Source organism: Fundulus heteroclitus, chromosome 22 (assembly GCF_011125445.2).
Source record: "Fundulus heteroclitus isolate FHET01 chromosome 22, MU-UCD_Fhet_4.1, whole genome shotgun sequence".
Lineage (NCBI taxonomy): Eukaryota > Metazoa > Chordata > Actinopteri > Cyprinodontiformes > Fundulidae > Fundulus > Fundulus heteroclitus.
In genome coordinates, this window is record NC_046382.1 from 5759872 (window position 1) to 5775774 (window position 15903).

At 41.3% G+C, this 15903-nt stretch overlaps 2 long non-coding RNA genes across 2 annotated transcripts; both read left to right on the forward strand.

The window, feature by feature from the left end:
• The first annotated feature begins 719 nt into the window (after positions 1-719).
• On the forward strand, positions 720-13418 carry LOC118557160. The gene is made up of 3 exons (XR_004927661.1): positions 720-942; positions 7022-7116; positions 13374-13418. It is a non-coding gene; the product is annotated as an uncharacterized LOC118557160 (long non-coding RNA).
• Positions 13419-13475: 57 nt separating this feature from the next.
• LOC118557158 lies at positions 13476-15407 on the forward strand. The gene is made up of 3 exons (XR_004927659.1): positions 13476-13511; positions 13956-14069; positions 15328-15407. It is a non-coding gene; the product is annotated as an uncharacterized LOC118557158 (long non-coding RNA).
• Positions 15408-15903: the final 496 nt, after the last annotated feature.

A 15903-nucleotide genomic window follows, 5' to 3' on the forward strand; every position in this document is an offset into this window, starting at 1 on the left:
AAATATGGCAGAAATCCCACTAAAACATTCATCCTTTAAACTTTTCTGTACATCAGTCTAATCTCTCTGGTGTCCTGCTGATTGTTGTCCATTTTTACAACCCAACTCTCCTCCAATAAAACACTGCCTCAGCAGTTTCGTGGAGGAATGCTGACCCTGTGTTACCACAGCTGATGGCTGTGGTAACACAGGGTAATTGACGTAAGCACACACACGTTAATACAAGGTAATTGACAACCTGGTAAAAAATGTAGAGTGGCAGAACAAAGCTGGATGAGCAGACAGAAGGTCCACTCTGTACGCTATTGTCAACTGTCATATGACAATTGATGCAAACATATTAACTTCATTTATTTTAAAAATGTAAAAAAAATTAAAATAGTGGTCAGAACAATAAAGTGCAGCGTTTTTTCATCTATTAAATGTGTTTCATTTTGGTCCCATAAAATGGAGCCTCTTACAGATGAGGAAAAATATGCCTTTAAATTGATTGGATCCAGTTTTTTAATATTTTAATTTGGTAAATACTTTTTAAAAAAGGTTATTGTGCATCTGCCAGTTAAGTAAAAATAAACTCATATAAACCAACCCAAGAAACACGACACGCCTTTAGATGCCGAGCTCAGGAAGGTACAACTTCCAGAGAAAGATTTCCTGTTTTTCTGGTTTGAACAGAGCCGTGCATGGAGCCAACGTGACGTGACAGAAACAGTGTTTACATGCAGGACTACTCTGAGAAACACAACTTGCTACAGTGGACTTGCCCCGATGTCAGAAGTATGAAAACAAATCCCCACCACTAAAGAATCCAGTTGGTTCAGATACTGGTTGCATCAGACCTGAACAGAACTTGGATCATCAGAACAACAATCAACACACTTAAACAGCAGCAGAGTGTCTGCGGTCACACTGGGAGTCGTGAGAAGGGTTCATATCTAAAAGGTGAGACAAGATTCATCCACCAGCTAACAGATTTTACATATATAACTGCAAAATATATAACAGCGTGTATATTTCTCATCCAGTTTGGCTTCAGTTTAAATTGTTTTGGTTCTGAATAAATTTATGTTATCTGTCTGAAAGGTCATCAGCATTGTGAACGTATGATTAAAATGAGATCTGAGCTGCCTCCTATTCATTCTGACAGCTGCTGTCTGATCTGTGGTCTGACCCAAGATGGCCACCCTGTAGGCAGGTCAGCCTAGCGGCCGGCAGCTTCAAATGGGGCATCCATATATATAAAATGTCTATGTGTTACGACCCCTCCCCAAGACAACAAAAGGGAACTTCTGGCACTGGGTGTAACACAAAGAAAATCAGTAATCCTAATCAGTAGGTGTTCAGTAAAAAAAAGATAGTTTATGTGTAATGTAGGTAGAACTTTAATTACAGAAGTGCAAACACAGGGAAGCTTTAAGCTTCAGGGTCTCCAAGGCCAAAACAACAAACAACCCCCCCCCTTCTAATTATAAAATAAAAAGAAAACACTTGCTAGTGGAGAACTGAAAAGTACAAAACCTAACCTCCCTGGCTATCCACAAATCAGGAGAAAACAGTTAAACAAAAGGACAGATAACCCCTACCAGCTTCCACTGTGAAAAGGAAAAACAAACTTTAGTTAGACATTTGGTTGCTCACAGAATGCTCACAGCAAAACCATTTAAGGTTCCTTACAAACAGTTCACAAACAAGATCACTTCAGATCAAGACCCAAGGAGAGAAGAAAAGGGGTCTGGCATCTACGGTGTGAAAGTCTGTATGGAGTGGCTGACAAGCTCCAACACATTGCACCTGTGACAGCTTGGATTGTGATCCAGGTAGAACTGAAACACAAAGAGAGCTCTCTCATGTAGAGAGCCCCTAGAGGTCAGTGACTGTAACAATGTCCGCTGGCTGTCCTCTGCATGCACAACAGTGACAGCATTGTGGGAGAGCTACCCGGCATTAGTTCAGCTGTTTTTTGGAAAGTGTCTGAAGACAACACACGTTTAAGGAGAAAGAAAAATGCGCAGGAATGCATGTGATGCTGACTCGGTGGTTATTTGTGTCAGAGATGGCGTATGTGAAAGATGCCCTGGAAACCCTGAAGGCCTTGTCTCTTTCTTCAGAGACGGGATGCCACAGCAATTACGGCAAAAACAGAAGTTGACATTGCGCTGAAATCTCTGAAATCTATGACTCAAAGGGATGGAGTGAATATAAGCATTCTAAAAGGGGAAAATGCCAAGAGGAACACTTTTAAGGGAGTGAAAGTGTCTGAGGCCAGTGAAAACCAGCTCAAGAAGTCTGAGGAGTTCTGCTCAAACTTCTTCCTTCTGCTTACTGAAAACGTCAGGCAGAGCATGGACGATGCAAACCGTGCGCTGTCCACTGCTTCGGTGCTGGATCCATCCACCTAGCCGTCTAAAGAAGAGGGCTGCGCCCTGTTCGGCGACACCAAAGTGCTTTATCTGTGCAGAGCCCTTCACATTAATTCCACCCCTGTACTTTTACTGAAGGATTTTAGACAATACAAGCAACGAGGCCGGATCGGCGAACACCTGCAAAAATTGATGACTGCAGTTCACACGCTCCTAGTTTCCACAGCGGAGTGTGAGAGGGGGTTCAGCGCAATGAATGCAATTTTGATAGAGCAGAGGAATAGGATGATGATACAGACACTCAATAATCTTCGCTTCATCTGTGAATGGCCCAGAAGTGGAATTTTTCCCTGCAGAAAAATATTCAATTCAATTTAATTTAATTTATGTAGAGTTGTGGATGAGACAGGGCAGACATGCTGCTGCTGATGCTGCCACAGGGAAAATTTTGACAAAACCTGAGATCCTTCTCCAAACCAGATTGTTCTGCTAAGACTGGGTAAATATTTTTTAATTGCTATTGTTTCTTAACAAGCTTTGGTTGATATGTATGGATTAAAAAACAATGAGCCACTCAAATAAATGCACAATGTACTGCAGACTAGCCTATACAATGTTAAAATTCACCTCAAAATGTATCTCATTCAACTTAAAGCACCCGCTTCGACATATGCTTAAAAGCCAGCTGATCTGAACCTATGGTTTGCGCGTTGCTATGTTGACGCCCATAGTGGAGTGACAAACTTGCCGATGTGATCATATTTACGAAAAAATGCGTGCCATTTAGCCTGATAGTGATTATTAGACCAACTCCTTTTTTTCTGATTTTCCTTCCTGACTGGAAAGAGGAAACGTACGCTCAAGATACGCTGCAGCGGCAAGCATGCAGGCCATATAACCTTGTTTTTATGTTCATTAATAAAACTTTTGAAATGAACCCTCCCTCTGGTGTTTTTTTTTTTTTTTTTTTTTTTTTTTTTTTTTGCAAATCGCACAGTGGAAAGAACCAAACACAAAACACAAGTTAAACTTTTCCACTGAGAAGGGGAGACGAGCAGACGGAGAATTGCACTCCCTGAAAGTCTGATCTCAACTCTGCTGGGACATCTTTGTCTTCTGCTTTTAGTGTTGGTCTTCAAAGAAGGTTTCAGTAGTCCATACAGGAGAGGTCAGGAATTTACCACATGTGGGTCTCACACAAAGAGGGTACAGGATTTTATCACTGTGGTGTTCAATCAACTGCAACCACACTAATGGATAAGCCAGACATTTGTTATCTAGCAGCACAGTTCAGTGATTCTTCTCCCCGTTTGAAGAAGAAAGCAGAACATTCCTGCAAGCCACCTCCGAAACAGACCAAATGCCTGTAACTTAATGAAAATAAAATTATCACATTTATATTTTTCCTAACACAGAGGCCTTAGTCCTTGATGTGGCCAACATAGGTTTAACTCTGACCTGTGGTCCTTTGTCTCTCCCCCTCTCTTGTACCCCCTTTCATGTCAGCCCACTGTATGAAAAAACTAGCCACTAGTGCTGTAAAAACCTCTAGAAAAAAAACATTTCTAAACTCTGGCAGATCTAGAATTAAAAAGATTTTCATTCAATCAGGAATGGCCAGAATTCAATCTGACATAAATTATTTCATCATGGCTTTACTATGGCACAACATGTGAGATAAATGTTCTATACATCAGAACTGATTAGTCAAATGTTTCCATCTCCTCTTAAGCGCATTTACAGTTTTTTGAAAAAGTAAAAATCCCCTTGAGCGAATGTAAAAAGTTTTTTGCGAAAGTTTGTGAGTTAATTTGAATTTTGCCTTTTCCATCAACCTGTTCTGATGCGATATTTCAAAATACAAATTAGAAAGATTAATGGAAATACGACTTTTGTGTGTATCTGTGTAAGAGGGAGTGAGTTTCTCTGTCCATATTTTTTTCTTCTTCTGTCTGTTTATCTCTTTCCTCTCAGGACTGTCTCCATCTGTTATGAATCGGGGACAGGAGACCCAGTATTCAGCCAGACAAGCAGAAAGTATAATAGAGAGAAGGTTTAATGACGGAATCCAGGCTCAAAGTCAGGAAACAAGGTTCGGTTCACAGACAGGCTGACAGGCTGACAGGCTAAATAAGGACAGGCAAGTTCGGTGGTCAAATAACAGTCCAGAACGGTACACAGACAGGCGGGTTACACAGGAAGAGATCAGGCAAGCTCAGATAATCCAAAGAACAGGCTGGGTCTGGTACACAGGTTATCAGTCAGAAACAGGCATGAAAAAAACAGGGGTCAAGCTGGCTCAGAATCAGGAGACAATCGGGTCAGTATCAACGGGGCTATCATAATATAGAACGCTGGATAAGACTCACCAAAATGCTTTAATTGATCTGGCACTGTGCAAAGGTTTGAAGCAGGTATAAATAGGGGAGTGAGCAGGTGAACAGGAGTGAAGACTAATTACCAGAGGCAGGTGACAATGATCAGAGGGGACGTGGTGACTGAAATGAACCAAACTGATTGGCTGGTGTCTAAGCAGGGAAGTGACAAGTAAACAGCTGACAGAATGCTGGCAGGTGAAGTGATTAAAGGATGGTGACAGAAGTGATCTGAGCAGGCCAGTAGAACTGATAACATAAAACAAAATACAAAATCAAACCGCAACAAAAGCCAAACTATTCCATAAACCGAAAGTAAGACAGAACCTAATAGTGATAAGTAAGAACCTCAAACTCTGACTATCATATCATCATATTGCTATTAGAACACTTGCTAACATGATCTGCTGTTTTTTCTTAGGTAGCAAACTCCCATTATTTGGCCACGAGTATGATGGAGGCCAGAGGTACCTTTCAGAGCAGAATGGAAAATCCACTGGTGTACTGGGGGAGGCAACAACTACTGTACCCCAATTTACATACACTTATACTTGCATTTTTGTGCACCCCAGCATCTTCAATGCCCTGTGAACAGGCATTTGAAAAGGCTGGAGAAGTAGTGTGAAAAAGAATTGATTAAAACAAAAAACTGTTGAAAAACTTAATACTTAAACTTAAATATTTCTGGATAAAATGTCCCAATTGGCCCAAGTGATTCAGTACCTCGTGAGGCCTCATCTCACCATCACTGCCAATGAGGGCAATGTGAGACGGAGAAATCCAAGAAATAAGAAACGAGAGCAAAAACCAGGCAAGGGAGGCAAAGACCGCTGGACAGCTATTCACATAAAACGGTTCTCAAATTATCTGGCAGTGAGTGGTGGAGGGATATCTTGCAGTGAGTGGTGGAATAAGTGGATAAGAGGAAATGAGCTGCCACAGGTGCAGCTGCTCCTGCTGATGAACAGAACAGACAACAGAACCTGGGAGAAAACAGGAAAGCAGGGCAGAGTCATGACACATTTTTTCTTTGCCCAGATTTATAACTACAACATGAAACAAAATTATCTATGTCTGCCAAATTAGAACTGAACCAGATTATCCAACCCAATAGTCTGATCATTAGCATGCTCTGATAAACTGCATTAAATGCAGCAATGAGACCCAGTAAGAAATATAATTCAAAACATTTACTAATGCAGTCTCCGTGCTGATGTCTGAAGCCTGATTGGAAACCATTGAAAATATAATTTTTCATCATAAAAAGGTAAATTTTTTCACAAACCTTTTTTTTCCCCCAATAGTCTTTAGAAACAGTAGATTTGGTTTCCATAAAGAGGTTGGATCTCTGCAGTTTTTCGAGGCAGTGGAAAATAAACTGATTGAAACGAGGTATTTACTATCAGCTATATATCTGGGACAACACAGCTAAAACTGGTGACACAAACCTGGTGGGAATACATCCAGGCAGCAAGTTGTGGATTGTAGGTTCTGGCGGGTTTCTGACAACAATATAACAATGCATCTAAATGTTAAACTCATTTAGATGCTGTAATGATTCTGGAGCCTCGGGGGACTAATTCAGGAGGAACAGGTGGTGAAGGGTTGGTCAGCCTGTCAACAATAGTTAATAAAGCTCTAGCATTATTAGTACTTTTGTTGCTAATATCAGAGAAATACAGTACCTACAGGAATTCACATCATGATACCTTGAAGTTTTCTGAATTACTGATGAGGGAATCTACATCTGAAAAAAAAAAACAAAGAACAAGGCACAAACCATGCTCTCCTGACCACACATCCAATGTTTGATTGTGTTTTTGAATCATAAAACATATCAACATTATTCAAATTAAGACTGCTCCAATACAATTTCTACATGTGGGGATAATATAACATCACATCTGGGTCAGAAAAATATCCAACAGTGAAACGAAGAATCTGGTTTAATAATGAGGATCACATTAAGACTGCTGTTCTTGGTGAGGCAGAGGAAAATCAGAGTTTCTCTCAGACGTCCTGCCAGGGATCAGGATGTCTTCACAGTCTGTTACCATGGTGACATACTCAGTGTTAGACTGGTCTCTATTTATAGATGAAAGAACCAGAGTTTTTCTGAATTCAGGGTTAGCATACAGTAAAACTGAGTTTTTACATAACCAGCTTTCTGGAAAGCCCCGGGCTCTTAAGCAGTAAAACAACAGAAATGAGTCTGAGAGAACCAGTTAGAATGCGGATCTGAATTCCTCCCACTAACTCCTCCTACCTGCTCTGCTTCCATCACAGGTGAAGTTTCGCCTCCTTCCAGGAAACAACTCAGTTATGTCTCAGTCTGTTGTTCAGATCTTGTTCTTCAACACTTTGGACCGTTTGAACAAACTGTAAGTTTTCTTTGTTTCATAATTGAACTTTGTCTTGAGGAACGTTCCTGTTTGTTTTTGCTCTCTGATGTTGGAATGACATGTTAATTTCTTATTTTGGCACAAAGTTTCATCTCTCTGTTGTCTGAAGACTATTTGATAGAACAAAATGTTTAATGTGTCTAAATGTGAATTATTTCAGTACTAATGTTTTGTCAGTAATCATGTTTACTGTTTGTTTCTGTTAAATAATACTGAAACATTTCTTACCTTTTTATTTCCTGGATCAAAACAATTGTTCTGCAGCTCCTTCAGTCTTTCCAGTCAAACTGGAATCACTTCATTCCTTCAACATCATGCTATAGTTTTGGTTGTTCTCAAACATTTTCTCTGGTTCCAGATTTTATGTTTGATTTAATTTCATTATATCTTTTAACAATAATAAAAGGAGAATAAACATTCTGATATTTTTATACTCCTCCAACCAGTTGAGATCTAATGTTAGTTTCTGTTTGGATTTCCTGTTCTAACATCCTCTCAAAACTAACCAGTGATAATGAGTGGATGCTTTGAACATCGATAATCCTCTGCTGCATGGTCCGGCACAGAATAGTAACATCGTTAGGCCAAGATTCTGCTAAGAAACCACCTGTTGTTAATAAACAGGCATGGAGGCTCCAGGTCCAACTTCCCTCCTCTTCCAGTGCTGTTCTTACAAGAATTACTCGGCCCTGTGGGAACAATAAGTTGCTATCAGAGCACTAATGATCAGTTGGTAGCCTGACAGTGTTCTTTTGGATGTCGTGTCTTCGCCTTTATTTCGGGCAAAAGGAGATCTAGCGTTGAACATTGTCTCCTGGACACCAGCAGCTAAACTGGTGACAAGTCTGTGTTACTTTGGGGCGTAATTCTGTAGTTAAACAGGAATTGTGTCAATCTTGTCTCCAATATATCCCCTTTTACTCTCTTTAAACCCTGTTTAAACGTCTGTACAGCCCTTTCCGCCAGTCCGTTTGATGCTGGGTGGAACGGTGCTGATGTAACATCTTGTATGCCGTTTTTTTTTAAGAATATTTTAATCTCATAGCTTGTAAGGCATGGACCATTGTCTGAAACTGTGATCTGGGGTAAACTGTGTGTGCCAAAATACTGTCTGAGCTTCTCTTTTGTCACCTGACTAGCAGCTTGACTTGTGGGATACACATCTATCCATTTTGAATCTGCATCTATAACTATGTGAAACATTTTGTCTGTAGTCTACATGTAGTCTACTCCAGGGTGTGTCTGCCCACTGCCATGGGTGGAGAGGGTCTGCAGTGGGAGCCTTCCTATTTTCTGACATGTGTGGCAAGACTTTCTTTTCTATATCCTAGTCCATCCCTGGCCACCACATATATGAACATGCCAAGCCCTTCATCTTTATGATACCAGGGTGTGTGTGGGGCAGCTGTTTTAACAGGCTAGACCTTCCCTTCTTGGCAATAACGACTCCAGCCCCCCACTTTATACATCCATCCTTTACACACAACTCTAATCTTATCTGACTGTAGGTCTGAACTGAGTATCCACTTCTTTGGGCCAACCTTTTAGGCACCATGACAGCATTTGTGACAGTCACTCATCTTTTGCTGTCAAGAGCTTTATTTGGGCTGTTGTGATCGGTGGGTCATCCGTCACGTCCAGCATGAGTACCTGTCCTGTGCCCTCATCCTCTGTCTGTGGAAGCGACAGTCGGCCTCATGAATCTGCGTTTGCATGTACCTTGGCCGGCTTGTACACCATCTTGCATTCATATGCTCTCAACGGGGTGGCCCACCTTTGCACTCTCAGTGATCCCATTTCTGGCACTCGTGGGAAAGAGATATCAGTGGCTTGTGGTCTGTGCTGATTGTAAACTTCCATCCATAGATGTGCTAGTGTTTTATCCCAAATATGATGGCTAACCCCTCCTTGTCAAACAGTGAGTAACATTTCTCAGCCTGTGTTAATGTCCTTGACAAAAACCCCAAATGTTTTTCACATCCGTCTTCCATTATGTGTCACAACACGTTGCCGACTCCATACGGTGAGGCATCACATGCAAGCACCAGGTCTTTGTCTTCTGAATAATGCCACTTCAACCTTGACTGATTTTAGCAGTTGTTTTGTTAAACTTAACACCTTGTCCTGTTCTTTGTCCCAATACCACTGGGCCTCTTTCTTCAGTAACTGGTGTAAGGGTACCAAGACCGTGACAAGGTTAGGGAGGAACTTGTTGTAGTAATTTGGGAGACCCAGATAAACCTTCAGCTCAGTCACTGTCGTTGAAGGTGGAGCTTCCTCAATGGCTTTTACTTTGCTTTGCAATAGGTGCAGACCTTCAGCATTGAATTAATGACCCAAAAATTCCACCGGATCCTATAAAAATGCACAATTATGCCTGTGCAGTCACAAGCCGGCTTCCTTGGGTGTTTTGAGAACCTCATTTAGCATTTCTAGGTGCTCTGTAGTGTCTATCCATCTGAGCAGGATATCATCTAAGTAGACTGCTTCCCTGTACAGACACTGTAGCAAGCTTTCCATCGTTTTCTGTAAGATAGCTTGAACTGATGACATACTGAAGGCAAGCCTGTTGTAGGTGAAAAGGCCACGTCGTGTGTTGTACTGTTTATTGTGACTCCTCATCCATGACAATCTGCTGCAATGTAGATCAAGTTTTGTGAACTGTTTTCCCCCGATAGTGCATAACATATTGTGATGAAGCCATCAGGTTTGATGACGATCACAGTGGGTGCTTCCCACTCTCCATACTTCACTGGGGTTATAATGTCGTCCTTCAGAAGCCTTTCTAACTCCTCATCAACCATACCCCTCATGGTAAATGGAACAGAGTGAGGCCTGAAAAATTTACTCTGATTGTTGTTTGCATTCCTCTAACTTCCATAACTCTTCTTTAAAAACTTCCTCATGCCTGAAGAGAACTTCCTGCAGTCCATGTCTCTCTGTTTCTACATGCTTGGTCTCATCCCACTTGAGCTTCAAAGGAGAAGTCCGGTCATATTCAGAATTCAAACTTCTGAAAGTACTTTAAATATAAAATTATTACATACTGTTCTTTTAATTAAGAGTAATTTTCATTTGAATGTGCTTTACTGGAGGCATCCATGTTGGTCAAAGAACAGTACTGCCACACTCAGTTTGTGATGTCATTGTGCAGTATTGGCTGTTGAGCAAGTCCCAATGCTGATTAGAGCACCTGTCTAATGTTCTTCTGTGTAACTGTCTGTTTGATTATTTATACAGTATGTTCAATAAAGTTCTATATAAAAAAAGTCCCAATGCTGACAAAAAAAGTCCCAATGCTGTATCTGGTATTTGTCACAACACACTATTATCCAAGATGGCAACAACTGGTGCAGTATGCAAATCAGAGAGTAATGGATTTAATAGCGACAGCAATAGGAGTTCCGTGGATTTATTGTCATCATTTGATAGTGATTTGGAATATATGGAAGACTTTCTTGATAGCAACCTGACTAGGGGAAATATTTTCTTCTGTTTGGCATAATTCGCCTGTACCTGTGCTACACCCACTACTGTGATTTTCTCCCCACTGTATAACTTACGAGAGAGCGTAGTTTCTTTTACCTGTGGACGGCTCTCTTCAAGCCATGTCTCACATAACTAGTTTTAATTTATAATGCTAACACTACTTTCTCTGTCAATTTCAAACTTCTGTTCCTTTTTATTTTGTTTCATCCTTACTTCAAATGGTTTAACTCTCTGTATTGATTGTCTGTTGCCAAACAAGTTAGAGTGAATGCTTCTTCCTCCTCATCAAAACTATTTTCATCATTTGTCTTTCACATACCTTGTGTCATCTGTGTGTCCATGTATGGCGCCGGGCCCGGTGTGCTATGTTTTTTTTCTTTAGGGCACACATCAACTTTATTTTTCCTTCTGGCGCTACATGGCCTGATGATACTTTCCCACAAACATGGCATTTTGCATCTTTAAAGTTGCATTCGGTGGCGCTGTGATGTTCCCAGTTACACTGGTAACACATTTTTTTTTCTACTCTCCCCTTTTTCCTTTTTCCTCCGACACTAAGCTGTTGCATGCCACTGGCTACCTTTTTGTCCTGAGCGTTCCTCTTAGCAGTTGCCATGGCTATGGCAATCTGAAAGGCCTTCTTGAAGGGCAGATCACTCTGTGACAGCAGACACCTTTGGACTATATCCTCATTAATCCCGCACACCTGGCGATCCCTCATAATCTGTTCCAATGTAGAACCAAGGTTGCAGTCCTGAACGAGCCGTCTCAATTCTGCTACATATGTGCTAATGGACTCAGTAGGCTGATGGGAATGAGAGTCTAACTGATATCTTTACACAATCTCACTTGGCTTCGGATTAAAATGCTCCAACATACAAGCAGAGATCACTGCTTGTATGTTTTGGAGCTGGGATTATCCAGGTTTACAAAGTTTTTCATTAGCTTGTATTTGGCTTGACACACCACACTATTAAAGATAGCTCTGTCTTTGTCTTCATCAGCTATAGCTTCAAAAACTAAGAACCTCAGAGTATTCTGTTCCTTTTCATCATATGAGGACAGGGTGACTATCATTGCACTCATATTTGTGTTTGCTTGTCAAGGATGTTAAAAATGTGCTCAAAATTGGTATGATAAAAGAATTTATGATAAAAGGATTTCTCCTTTTTGGAGCTGTTGGTTACCTGGAGTATCGAGAAATTTCAAAAGCGTTGGCAGCTGTTTCGGCCCCTTTCAAGGCTGCCTGAACTATGTCAGCAATATGTCGTGCTACTGCTACCAACGCTCAAACTGAAATGTTGTATAAGCAGAACTGTAGGCCAACTGTGGTTCCTGAACTTGCTGGCAGGAGGGAATAGATCTTGGAGAAGTTGGAAGCTCAGCTTTGGCAAAATGATCACAAATCTGGCTTTTTGGAATTGCCCTTTGAGAAGAACCAGTAAGACAGAAAAACAAAGGACAGCCTGTCTAAAACAATTGTCAGAATCTGGCTACCCCGTGTTTGACTTGAAAGGCTGAATATCTTAATTTATCCTGGATGTTATGTGAAAGCGACACTCTGTGACATCTGTGACCTACAACAGAGTGCTACTGAACAGCCTGATAATGTTTCATCACTATCAATGACTACCGCTGGAAGGGCTGTGTGCGAGTGTGTGTGCAGTTCACAGACCCGCACACACACTCACACACAGATACGATTACAATAACTCCAATGCATACACAATCTCTTTGCTGTGCTTTTCTTCTCTCTCTGCTGCTTTCTATTTTAGCTTTAGTATCAGAAAGGTAAGATCAGAGACCTTGAGTGGTAGCTTTAAGGATTTTGTTAATGTATAAACAGAAGCAATTAAGCTTTTAATTTTAGTGATTAAGCTTGTGTAAAGAATCAAGTTTTAGATCCTATAATTCAGCTGAGATACCAAGAAGGGTTCAAAAGATTTATTTAAGCAAACGGTGTAGCTGGACAGGTAATCGTCAGACTCGACCACAGCCAGAGGAACCACTACAAAGAAGAGGGACAAGCTGCAGGAAAAACACTAGGGAGCAATATGCAGTGAATGTGGGCCACTAACCTTTCTTCAATACAGAAGGTGGCACAGAATTCAAGCCATGGATCCAGGTGGTTGGTATTTGTTTTTTTGTCAGCCGAGGAAGCAAGCCATTCGCATCTAGAAGTTGAAGTTTTAATCAGGAAACAGTCCAGGGTCATGCACGAGTAAACAGAGGCAAGAAGATTTATAAGAGGGGAAATCCAGAAATCTTTGTGCAGGGTCTTTATCCAACATCGAACCTTGCAAGCTCCCTATGTTAAGGAACTATGATAGGAAGCAAACAGGCTCATTTTCCTACCTTCTTCTAACTGACTGTACATATTAATCATACCGCACTTATCATGGCGAACGCTGAAGCACTTCCACTTTGGCTGGAAAGTCTTTACCAACAATTCAACCTTTTCAGATGCAGCCAATGTGAAGAACTAAAGCTTCTTGTCAGAGCGAATCACTATGTCAGTGGATGAAATGTCATTGGATGAAATGCTACTAAATGTTGCAGTAGAAGTACAGCAGCTGATGGCAGCTCCCTCTGCCTCTCACTGCTGTCTGACTGCATTCACTGACACTGATATGAAGCAGAGATGAAGAGCCAATCAGAGGAGGAGCAGATGATCTTTTTCCAGCACTAATGATGTAAAGGATGATCAGAGTTGATGTGCAGATGAATGATTTGTGTTTCCTCTGCAGGTGAAGGTAGAAAGTGTGTGTGAGCAGATGTGGATGTGAATTCAGCAGCATGGATCAGTGTGAGGACAGAGAGGAGGGAGTCCCTCCCTCTAAAAGCACTCTGTGTGGGGAAGCTGAGAGCCAGAGCCACGCTCAGAGGTGAGATCAGCATCTCTAAGTGTCCAGAGCCCTTTTCACACAGCGTTCTCACTATATCAGGCCAGAAGAGACCAAGTGGTCCTGAAGCTGCTGCTGTTCCTCTTTGCTGCTTCATCCAGACTGAACAGAGCAGCTCAGCATGGTATCAGTGGGTTCTTACAAACAGATAGTCAGTGTTGCAGAACTAGCTGAGTGACACCAGCCTGTTGCTTAGAGCTCTGGGTTCCAGCAGGACACATCTGGAAAAACTCACCAACTTCCAGAACATTTCCTGGATCTTGATGACCAACAATTGTTTAAAATTAAAACATTGAACTTGTAGACAATCACATCTGGGTCCCATTCATCAACCCAGTTCCGGCTTCCTGCCTCCATAATGTAAAAGTTGGATGGTATTTATGCAGAACCTACAAGAATATGCTTTAATCCTAGTATTTCTGTTAGGTTTCATTATAGAGCCGAACCAGAAACAGAACCCAGCTGTGTGTCCATAAAGAGCGATGGTTCGAAGTTCCTTCCTATTGACTTTAGACCTTCTGGATCTCCGTCCTCAAAGAGGTGAGCGTTATCCAACTGCTGTAACTGTGGAAACTGAGTCAGTCTGAAATGTTTTTATTCCAGCATGTTTTTATTCTAACGTGAGCGCAGCTCTTTTTCCCACATTTCTATGTTCATATGTGAAGCGGTGTGTTGGATGCTCTCCAGAACCTCAGCAGTGAAAGTGGAAAGAATGGATGTTGTTGGAGGCGTCCTGGATGCTGCTACATCATGTTTAACAGCTCTGATCTGTTTGCTTTTGGGCCTCATTGATTAGTTGCCATCATTAAACACTTTTCTCTGGTTAAAGTCAAACATTTAGTTTCGACTGGAGCTCACTCTGATTGGTTCTTTTCCATTATAATGATTTAACTGGACGTTTTCCCTTTCCCATATTCATAATGATTTAATCAAATTCATCATGGAACCACCTAGACTTTCTTGGTTCTTGAACTGTTTTGTAATCGTATGTCCTGTTTTTTCACATGAGCTTTAGACAAGTTTGCAAAACTGCACCAACTTATCAAAATGTGTTCAGAAATGCTCTGGTCTAAATGCTTCCCTTGACTTTTCTTGAAGAGCCACGCTCAGAGGTGAGATCAGCATCTCTAAGTGTCCAGAGCCCTTTTCACACAGCGTTCTCACTACATCAGGTCAAAAGAGACCAAGTGGTCCTGAAGCTGCTGCTGTTCCTCTTTGCTGCTTCATCCAGACTGAACAGAGTAGCTCAGTATGGTACCAGTGGGTTCTGACAAACAGCAAGTCAGTGTTGCACAACCAGCTGAGTGACACCAGCCTGTTGCTTAGAGCTCTGGGTTCCAGCAGGACACATCTGGAAAAACTCACCAACTTCCAGAACATTTCCTGGGTCTTGATGACCAACATGTGTTCAACATTATTCATCCTAGAAAGAAGGACGGCTGATCAGACATTTTTGGAAGAATCTTTACATTTATTTAAGTCTAAATACGACCCAGATCAACAGAACCAGTTGGTCCCTCTATGTAGGTACTGACTGGGTCTGAAATGGGTCTCAGGTAAATCAGTTAAAATGTAGCAGAAACTCTGGTACTAATATGGGTCCTAGTTTGACCCAAAGTTTTTGTGCATCAAACCTAAATAGACAATTAACACAGAGCCGTTATTTAACTTATAGACAATTACATCTGCGTCCCATTTATCAACCCAGTTACAGCCCATATGGACCCATAATGTAAAAGGTGGCTGGTATGTATGCATAACCTACAAGAATATGCTTTAATCCTAGTATTTCTGTTAGGTTTCATCATAGAGCCGAACCAGAAACATCACCCAGTTGTGTGTCATTAAAGAGCGATGGTTCGAAGTTTCTTCCTATTGACTTTAGACTTTCTGGACCTGTATCCTCAGAGAGGTGAGCATTATCCAATTGCTGTAACTCTGGAAACTGACTCAGTCTGAAATGTTTTTATTCTGGCATGTGTTTAACGTGCGCTCAGCTCGTTTTTCCATGTTTCTATGTTCATATGTGAAGCGGTGTGTGTTGGATGTTCTCCAGAAGCTTAGCAGTGAAAGTGGAAAGAATGGATGTTGTTGGAGGCGTCCTGGATGCTGTACATCATGTTTAACAGCTCTGATCTGTTTCCTTTTACACTCATTGATTAGTCGCCATCATTAAACACTTTTTTCTGGTTAAAGTCAAACATTTAGTTTGGACTGGAGCTCACTCTGATTGGTTTTTTTCCATGTTAATGATTTAACTGGACGTTTCCCCTTTCCCATAGTCATAGCGATTTAATCAAATTCATCATGGAACCAACTGGACTTTCTTTGTTCTTGAACTGTTTTGTCATCCTACGTCCTGTTCCTTCACATG